The following is a 9,259-nucleotide window of genomic DNA, read 5'->3' as shown; positions in this document are numbered from 1 at the left end:
TTTACCCTAGTGTTGGCTGATAGTGTTAGCTGATAGTGTTTACCCTAGTGTTAGCTGATAGTGTTTATCCTAGTGTTAGCTGATAGTGTTAGCTGATAGTGTTTACCCTAGTGTTAGCTGATAGTGTTAACCCTAGTGTTAGCTGATAGTGTTTACCCTAGTGTTAGCTGATCGTGTTTACCCTAGTGTTAGCTGATAGTGTTAACCCTAGTGTTTACCCTAGTGTTAGCTGATGGTGTTTACCCTAGTGTTAGCTGATAGTGTTTACCCTAGTGTTAGCTGATAGTGTTTACCCTAGTGTTAGCTGATAGTGTTAGCTGATAGTTTTTACCCTAGTGTTATCTGATAGTGTTTACCCTAGTGTTGGCTGATAGTGTTAGCTGATAGTGTTTACCCTAGTGTTAGCTGATAGTGTTTACCCTAGTGTTAGCTGATAGTGTTTACCCTAGTGTTAGCTGATAGTGTTAGCTGATAGTGTTAGCTGATAGTGTTAGCTGATAGTGTTTACCCTAGTGTTAGCTGATAGTGTTTACCCTAGTGTTAGCTGATAGTGTTAGCTGATAGTGTTTACCCTAGTGTTAGCTGATAGTGTTTACCCTAGTGTTAGCTGATAGTGTTAACCCTAGAGTTAGCTGATAGTGTTTACCCTAGTGTTAGCTGATAGTGTTTACCCTAGTGTTAGCTGATAGTGTTTACCCTAGTGTTAGCTGATAGTGTTTACCCTAGTGTTAGCTGATAGTGTTTACCCTAGTGTTAGCTGATAGTGTTTACCCTAGTGTTAGCTGATAGTGTTTACCCTAGTGTTAGCTGATAGTGTTTACCCTAGTGTTATCTGATAGTGTTTACCCTAGTGTTAGCTGATAGTGTTTACCCTAGTGTTAGCTGATAGTGTTAACCCTAGTGTTAGCTGATAGTGTTTACCCTAGTGTTAGCTGATAGTGTTTACCCTAGTGTTAGCTGATAGTGTTTACCCTAGTGTTAGCTGATAGTGTTTACCCTAGAGTTAGCTGATAGTGTTTACCCTAGTGTTAGCTGATAGTGTTTACCCTAGTGTTAGCTGATAGTGTTTACCATAGTGTTAGCTGATAGTGTTTACCCTAGTGTTAGCCGATAGTGTTAACCCTAGAGTTAGCTGATAGTGTTTACCTAGTGTTAGCTGATAGTGTTTACCCTAGTGTTAGCTGATAGTGTTAACCCTAGAGTTAGCTGATAGTGTTTACCCTAGTGTTAGCTGATAGTGTTTACCCTAGAGTTAGCTGATAGTGTTTACCCTAGTGTTAGCTGATAGTGTTTACCCTAGTGTTAGCTGATCGTGTTAACCCTAGTGTTAGCTGATAGTGTTTACCCTAGTGTTAGCCGATAGTGTTAACCCTAGAGTTAGCTGATAGTGTTTACCCTAGTGTTAGCTGATAGTGTTTACCCTAGTGTTAGCTGATAGTGTTAACCCTAGAGTTAGCTGATAGTGTTTACCCTAGTGTTAGCTGATAGTGTTTACCCTAGTGTTATCTGATAGTGTTAACCATACAGTTAGCTGATAGTGTTAACCATACAGTTAGCTGATAGTGTTTACCCTAGTGTTAGCTGATAGTGTTTACCCTAGTGTTAGCTGATAGTGTTTACCCTAGAGTTAGCTGATAGTGTTTCGCGTGATAAGGTTATCAAGGCAGGTTGTTTCCTAATCCTGATGGAGGCTAATGATTGCCTTGGAAGGTTCGATTTAGAGTAATGAGTTACAGACTTTTAGCTTGTAGTCCAAACTTAACAGTATGGACTAGTTTCCGCAGACGCAGATTAAGCGTAGTCCTAGACTACAAAGCATGCTCAGCGGAGCATCTGAATCTAAACAGCTTTTAAAGACCAGGACTAAGGTTTAATCTGTGTCCAGGAAGAACGTCCCACAGGGATCGATTGTCCTTCAGCCTGTGCAATATAGCCTCGTTCGAACAGGGCATTACACAGCTGCCACGGTCATTATGAAAAATCCTTTCTGATGACTGATCACTAGCCTATGGCCTCTACACAGTTTCATGTCTAACAGAGTGAAACCAGTGCCAATGTTGTTATTGTAATGAGGTAGCTACAGCAGGCTTATACATACCAGCTGTATCTGTGTCTGGCCATTCTGATCAGTATTGTTATTGTAATGAGGTAGCTACAGCAGCGTGGCACATCTCCTTCACATAGAGTTGATCGTGGCTGCTGATTGTGGCCATGTGGAATGTTGTCCCACTCCTCTTCAATGGCTGTGTGAAGTTGGTGGTTATTGGAGAAGGCCGAAAATATCATCAAGGACATCAACCATCCGAGCCACGACCTGTTCACCCTGCTGTCATCCAGAAGGCGAGTACAGGTAAACAGCGTCTATCTCAACGCCATCAGATGGTTAAATAGCCATCACTAGCCGGCTACTACTCGGTAACTCAACCCATCACCTTAGAGGCCTCTGCCCTATATACCCTGGGGGCGGCAGGGTAGCCTAGTGGATAGAGTGTTGGACAAGTAACCGGAAGGTTGCAAATTCAAATCCCTGAGCTGACAAGGTACAAATCTGTCGTTCTGCCCCTGAACAGGCAGTTAACTCACTGTTCCTAGGCCAGTTAACTCACTGTTCCTAGGCCAGTTAACCCACTGTTCCTAGGCCAGTTAACTCACTGTTCCTAGGCCAGTTAACTCACTGTTCCTAGGTCAGTTTACCCACTGTTCCTAGGCCAGTTAACTCACTGTTCCTAGACCAGTTAACCCACTGTTCCTAGACCAGTTAACCCACTGTTCATAGGCCAGTTAACTCACTGTTCCTAGACCAGTTAACCCACTGTTCCTAGACCAGTTAACCCACTGTTCCTAGACCAGTTAACTCACTGTTCCTAGGCCAGTTAACCCACTGTTCCTAGACCAGTTAACCCACTGTTCCTAGACCAGTTAACCCACTGTTCCTAGACCAGTTAACCCACTGTTCCTAGACCAGTTAACCCACTGTTCCTAGACCAGTTAACCCACTGTTCCTAGACCAGTTAACCCACTGTTCCTAGACCAGTTAACCCACTGTTCCTAGGCCAGTTAACCCCACTGTTCCTAGACCAGTTAACCCACTGTTCCTAGGCCAGTTAACCCACCACCACCACCACTAATAAAGTGGCCTTTTATTGCACATGGTGTAATCACCATGCTGTTTAATCAGGTTCTTGATGTGCCACACCTGTCAGGTGGCTGGATTATAAATAAATATGCTCACTGAAAGGGAATAAGCTTTTTGTGCCCATGACACATTTCTGGGATCTTTTATTTCAGCTCATGAAACAGGGGATCAACACTTCACACTTTGCGTTTATATTTGTTGTTCAGGACAAATTTGCTGCTTCTTCTCAGATGTGTGTGTTTGAGTGTTTTTAGTGGGGTTGACAGTAGAAAAAAAACTTTTCCATTGTAACAAATGGACAAATAAAGTCCAACGCTCTAACTAGGCTACCTGCTGGTTACTAGTCCAACGCTCTAACCACTAGGCTACCTGCTGGTTACTAGTCCAACGCTCTAACCACTAGGCTACCTGCTGGTTACTAGTCCAACGCTCTAACCACTAGGCTACCTGCTGGTTACTAGTCCAACGCTCTAACCACTAGGCTACCTGCTGGTTACTAGTCCAACGCCCTAACCACTAGGCTACCTGCTGGTTACTAGTCCAACGCTCTAACCACTAGGCTACCTGCTGGTTACTAGTCCAACGCCCTAACCACTAGGCTACCTGCTGGTTACTAGTCCAACGCTCTAACCACTAGGCTACCTGCTGGTTACTAGTCCAACGCCCTAACCACTAGGCTACCTGCTGGTTACTAGTCCAACGCTCTAACCACTAGGCTACCTGCTGGTTACTGGTCCAACGCTCTAACCACTAGGCTACCTGCTGGTTACTAGTCCAACGCCCTAACCACTATGCTACCTGCTGGTTACTAGTCCAACGCTCTAACCACTAGGCTACCAGCTGGTTACTAGTCCAACGCCCTAACCACTAGGCTACCTGCTGGTTACTAGTCCAACGCTCTAACCACTAGGCTACCTGCTGGTTACTAGTCCAACGCCCTAACCACTATGCTACCTGCTGGTTACTAGTCCAACGCCCTAACCACTATGCTACCTGCTGGTTACTAGTCCAACGCCCTAACCACTAGGCTACCTGCTGGTTACTAGTCCAACGCTCTAACCACTAGGCTACCTGCTGGTTACTAGTCCAACGCTCTAACCACTAGGCTACCTGCTGGTTACTAGTCCAACGCTCTAACCACTAGGCTACCTGCTGGTTACTAGTCCAACGCTCTAACCACTAGGCTACCTGCTGGTTACTAGTCCAACGCTCTAACCACTATGCTACCTGCTGGTTACTAGTCCAACGCTCTAACCACTAGGCTACCTGCTGGTTACTAGTCCAACGCTCTAACCACTAGGCTACCTGCTGGTTACTAGTCCAACGCTCTAACCACTATGCTACCTGCTGGTTACTAGTCCAACGCTCTAACCACTATGCTACCTGCTGGTTACTAGTCCAACGCTCTAACCACTATGCTACCTGCTGGTTACTAGTCCAACGCTCTAACCACTAGGCTACCTGCTGGTTACTAGTCCAACGCTCTAACCACTATGCTACCTGCTGGTTACTAGTCCAACGCTCTAACCACTATGCTACCTGCTGGTTACTAGTCCAACGCTCTAACCACTATGCTACCTGCTGGTTACTAGTCCAACGCTCTAACCACTAGGCTACCTGCTGGTTACTAGTCCAACGCTCTAACCACTATGCTACCTGCTGGTTACTAGTCCAACGCTCTAACCACTATGCTACCTGCTGGTTACTAGTCCAACGCTCTAACCACTAGGCTACCTGCTGGTTACTAGTCCAACGCTCTAACCACTATGCTACCTGCTGGTTACTAGTCCAACGCCCTAACCACTATGCTACCTGCTGGTTACTAGTCCAACGCTCTAACCACTAGGCTACCTGCTGGTTACTAGTCCAATGCTCTAACCACTATGCTACCTGCTGGTTACTAGTCCAACGCTCTAACCACTAGGCTACCTGCTGGTTACTAGTCCAACGCTCTAACCACTAGGCTACCTGCTGGTTACTAGTCCAACGCTCTAACCACTATGCTACCTGCTGGTTACTAGTCCAACGCTCTAACCACTAGGCTACCTGCTGGTTACTAGTCCAACGCTCTAACCACTATGCTACCTGCTGGTTACTAGTCCAACGCTCTAACCACTAGGCTACCTGCTGGTTACTAGTCCAACGCTCTAACCACTAGGCTACCTGCTGGTTACTAGTCCAACGCCCTAACCACTAGGCTACCTGCTGGTTACTAGTCCAACGCTCTAACCACTAGGCTACCTGCTGGTTACTGGTCCAACGCTCTAACCACTATGCTACCTGCTGGTTACTAGTCCAACGCTCTAACCACTAGGCTACCTGCTGGTTACTAGTCCAACACTCTAACCACTATGCTACCTGCTGGTTACTAGTCCAACGCTCTAACCACTAGGCTACCTGCTGGTTACTAGTCCAACGCCCTAACCACTAGGCTACCTGCTGGTTACTAGTCCTACGCTCTAACCACTATGCTACCTGCTGGTTACTAGTCCAACGCTCTAACCACTAGGCTACCTGCTGGTTACTAGTCCAACGCTCTAACCACTATGCTACCTGCTGGTTACTAGTCCAACGCTCTAACCACTAGGCTACCTGCTGGTTACTAGTCCAACGCTCTAACCACTATGCTACCTGCTGGTTACTAGTCCAACGCTCTAACCACTATGCTACCTGCTGGTTACTAGTCCAACGCTCTAACCACTAGGCTACCTGCTGGTTACTAGTCCAACGCTCTAACCACTATGCTACCTGCTGGTTACTAGTCCAACGCTCTAACCACTATGCTACCTGCTGGTTACTAGTCCAACGCTCTAACCACTATGCTACCTGCTGGTTACTAGTCCAACGCTCTAACCACTAGGCTACCTGCTGGTTACTAGTCCAACGCTCTAACCACTATGCTACCTGCTGGTTACTAGTCCAACGCTCTAACCACTATGCTACCTGCTGGTTACTAGTCCAACGCTCTAACCACTAGGCTACCTGCTGGTTACTAGTCCAACGCTCTAACCACTATGCTACCTGCTGGTTACTAGTCCAACGCCCTAACCACTATGCTACCTGCTGGTTACTAGTCCAACGCTCTAACCACTAGGCTACCTGCTGGTTACTAGTCCAACGCTCTAACCACTATGCTACCTGCTGGTTACTAGTCCAACGCTCTAACCACTAGGCTACCTGCTGGTTACTAGTCCAACGCTCTAACCACTAGGCTACCTGCTGGTTACTAGTCCAACGCTCTAACCACTATGCTACCTGCTGGTTACTAGTCCAACGCTCTAACCACTAGGCTACCTGCTGGTTACTAGTCCAACGCTCTAACCACTATGCTACCTGCTGGTTACTAGTCCAACGCTCTAACCACTAGGCTACCTGCTGGTTACTAGTCCAACGCCCTAACCACTAGGCTACCTGCTGGTTACTAGTCCAACGCCCTAACCACTAGGCTACCTGCTGGTTACTAGTCCAACGCTCTAACCACTATGCTACCTGCTGGTTACTAGTCCAACGCTCTAACCACTATGCTACCTGCTGGTTACTAGTCCAACGCTCTAACCACTAGGCTACCTGCTGGTTACTAGTCCAACACTCTAACCACTATGCTACCTGCTGGTTACTAGTCCAACGCTCTAACCACTAGGCTACCTGCTGGTTACTAGTCCAACACTCTAACCACTAGGCTACCTGCTGGTTACTAGTCCAACGCTCTAACCACTATGCTACCTGCTGGTTACTAGTCCAACGCTCTAACCACTAGGCTACCTGCTGGTTACTAGTCCAACGCTCTAACCACTAGGCTACCTGCTGGTTACTAGTCCAACGCTCTAACCACTAGGCTACCTGCTGGTTACTAGTCCAACGCTCTAACCACTATGCTACCTGCTGGTTACTAGTCCAACGCCCTAACCACTAGGCTCCCTGCTGGTTACTAGTCCAACGCTCTAACCACTATGCTACCTGCTGGTTACTAGTCCAACGCCCTAACCACTAGGCTACCTGCTGGTTACTAGTCCAACGCTCTAACCACTAGGCTACCTGCTGGTTACTAGTCCAACGCCCTAACCACTAGGCTCCCTGCTGGTTACTAGTCCAACGCTCTAACCACTATGCTACCTGCTGGTTACTAGTCCAACGCCCTAACCACTAGGCTACCTGCTGGTTACTAGTCCAACGCTCTAACCACTAGGCTACCTGCTGGTTACTAGTCCAACGCTCTAACCACTAGGCTACCTGCTGGTTACTAGTCCAACGCTCTAACCACTAGGCTACCTGCTGGTTACTAGTCCAACGCTCTAACCACTATGCTACCTGCTGGTTACTAGTCCAACGCTCTAACCACTAGGCTACCTGCTGGTTACTAGTCCAACGCTCTAACCACTAGGCTACCTGCTGGTTACTAGTCCAACGCTCTAACCACTAGGCTACCTGCTGGTTACTAGTCCAACGCCCTAACCACTAGGCTACCTGCTGGTTACTAGTCCAACGCCCTAACCACTAGGCTACCTGCTGGTTACTAGTCCAACGCTCTAACCACTAGGCTACCTGCTGGTTACTAGTCCAACGCCCTAACCACTAGGCTCCCTGCTGGTTACTAGTCCAACGCCCTAACCACTAGGCTCCCTGCTGGTTACTAGTCCAACGCTCTAACCACTAGGCTACCTGCTGGTTACTAGTCCAACGCTCTAACCACTAGGCTACCTGCTGGTTACTAGTCCAACACTCTAACCACTAGGCTCCCTGCTGGTTACTAGTCCAACGCTCTAACCACTAGGCTACCTGCTGGTTACTAGTCCAACGCTCTAACCACTAGGCTCCCTGCTGGTTACTAGTCCAACGCCCTAACCACTAGGCTACCTGCTGGTTACTAGTCCAACGCTCTAACCACTAGGCTACCTTGCCGCCTCTACACTCTAACCACTAGGCTACCCTGCCGCCTCTACACTCTAACCACTAGGCTACCCTGCCACCTCTACGCTCTAACCACTAGGCTACCCTTACAGAGTTGACAAAGTAGTCAGGGTATTCTAGTGGTTAGAGCGTTGGGCCGATAACCCGAAAGCTGACGTTTCAATCAATTGTATTTATTTTATTAAAAGCACTTTTTTTTGTTGATCCGCAGTTGTTACAACGTTGATTGTCACAGATTGAATGCAGGATCCACGGAACTGCCAGGCGATGTTTCTACACAGGGGGAGGCTCTCTGGGGAGGCTCTCTGGGGAGGCTCTCTGGGGAGGCTCTCTGGGGAGGCTCTCTGTGGAGGCTCTCTGGGGAGGCTCTCTGTGGAGGCTCTCTGGGGAGGCTCTCTGGGGAGGCTCTCTGTGGAGGCTCTCTGGGGAGGCTCTCTGGGGAGGCTCTCTGGGGAGGCTCTCTGGGAGGCTCTCTGGGAAGGCTCTCTGGGGAGGCTCTCTGGGGAGGCTCTCTGGGAAGGCTCTCTGGGGAGGCTCTCTGTGGAGGCTCTCTGTGGAGGCTCTCTGGGAAGGCTCTCTGGGGAGGCTCTCTGTGGAGGCTCTCTGTGGAGGCTCTCTGGGGAGGCTCTCTGTGGAGGCTCTCTGGGGAGGCTCTCTGTGGAGGCTCTCTGGGGAGGCTCTCTGGGGAGGCTCTCTGTGTGAGATAATAATCAGGTGAAGTAGTTCCTCTGAGCCAGACAGACTGGTCCAGGAGGGAACCAGGGCTGTGGGCAGTGCAGACAGATCTATGAATGGGCTTTTATCTAGCTGCTAATGGCCCGTTGATCTCAACACACAACCCACCTTGCCACCTGGGACAGAACAGGCGTTCACAGACCAAAGCACTATTGTTCAACAGAGCTGAGAGACGGAGCTAAGCTAGTAAAGGAGATGATAGGATAGTAGCTAGGGTCTTTGTGGTTTAAAGTGGTATTTTTTTTTACAACCACACTGATTGGATATGAATGGCTTCTAAGGATGACTATAGCAACACGTGTCTGTTTATAGGCAACAGTGTAATAACGTGCAGTAGTGAGCTGGACTGAAGCTTGAGCACCAGGAGAAAAACAGGAAATAAAAGTCAGTAGTAGAGATCACCTGCAGCCCAGTGGGGCCTTCTGAACCCAGTGGTGCCTTCTGAACCCAGTGGTGCCTTCTGAACCCAGTGGGGCCTTC

General features: G+C 48.3%; 1 long non-coding RNA gene across 1 annotated transcript; it reads right to left on the bottom strand.

Annotated features, from left to right (window-relative positions):
• Nucleotides 1-3,472: 3,472 nt before the first annotated feature.
• On the bottom strand, nt 3,473-7,999 carry LOC127910761 (uncharacterized). Its single transcript, XR_008076133.1, has 6 exons — nt 7,640-7,999; nt 7,250-7,600; nt 7,094-7,171; nt 5,300-5,377; nt 4,130-4,987; nt 3,473-3,856 (listed from the first exon to the last, which is right to left on the bottom strand). It is a non-coding gene; the product is annotated as an uncharacterized LOC127910761 (long non-coding RNA).
• Between the last annotated feature and the right edge of the window lie 1,260 nt (nt 8,000-9,259).

This window comes from Oncorhynchus keta, chromosome 22 (genome assembly GCF_023373465.1).
Source record: "Oncorhynchus keta strain PuntledgeMale-10-30-2019 chromosome 22, Oket_V2, whole genome shotgun sequence".
In the NCBI taxonomy this organism is placed as follows: Eukaryota; Metazoa; Chordata; class Actinopteri; order Salmoniformes; family Salmonidae; genus Oncorhynchus; species Oncorhynchus keta.
This window is presented reverse-complemented; position numbering and strand designations above follow the sequence as displayed.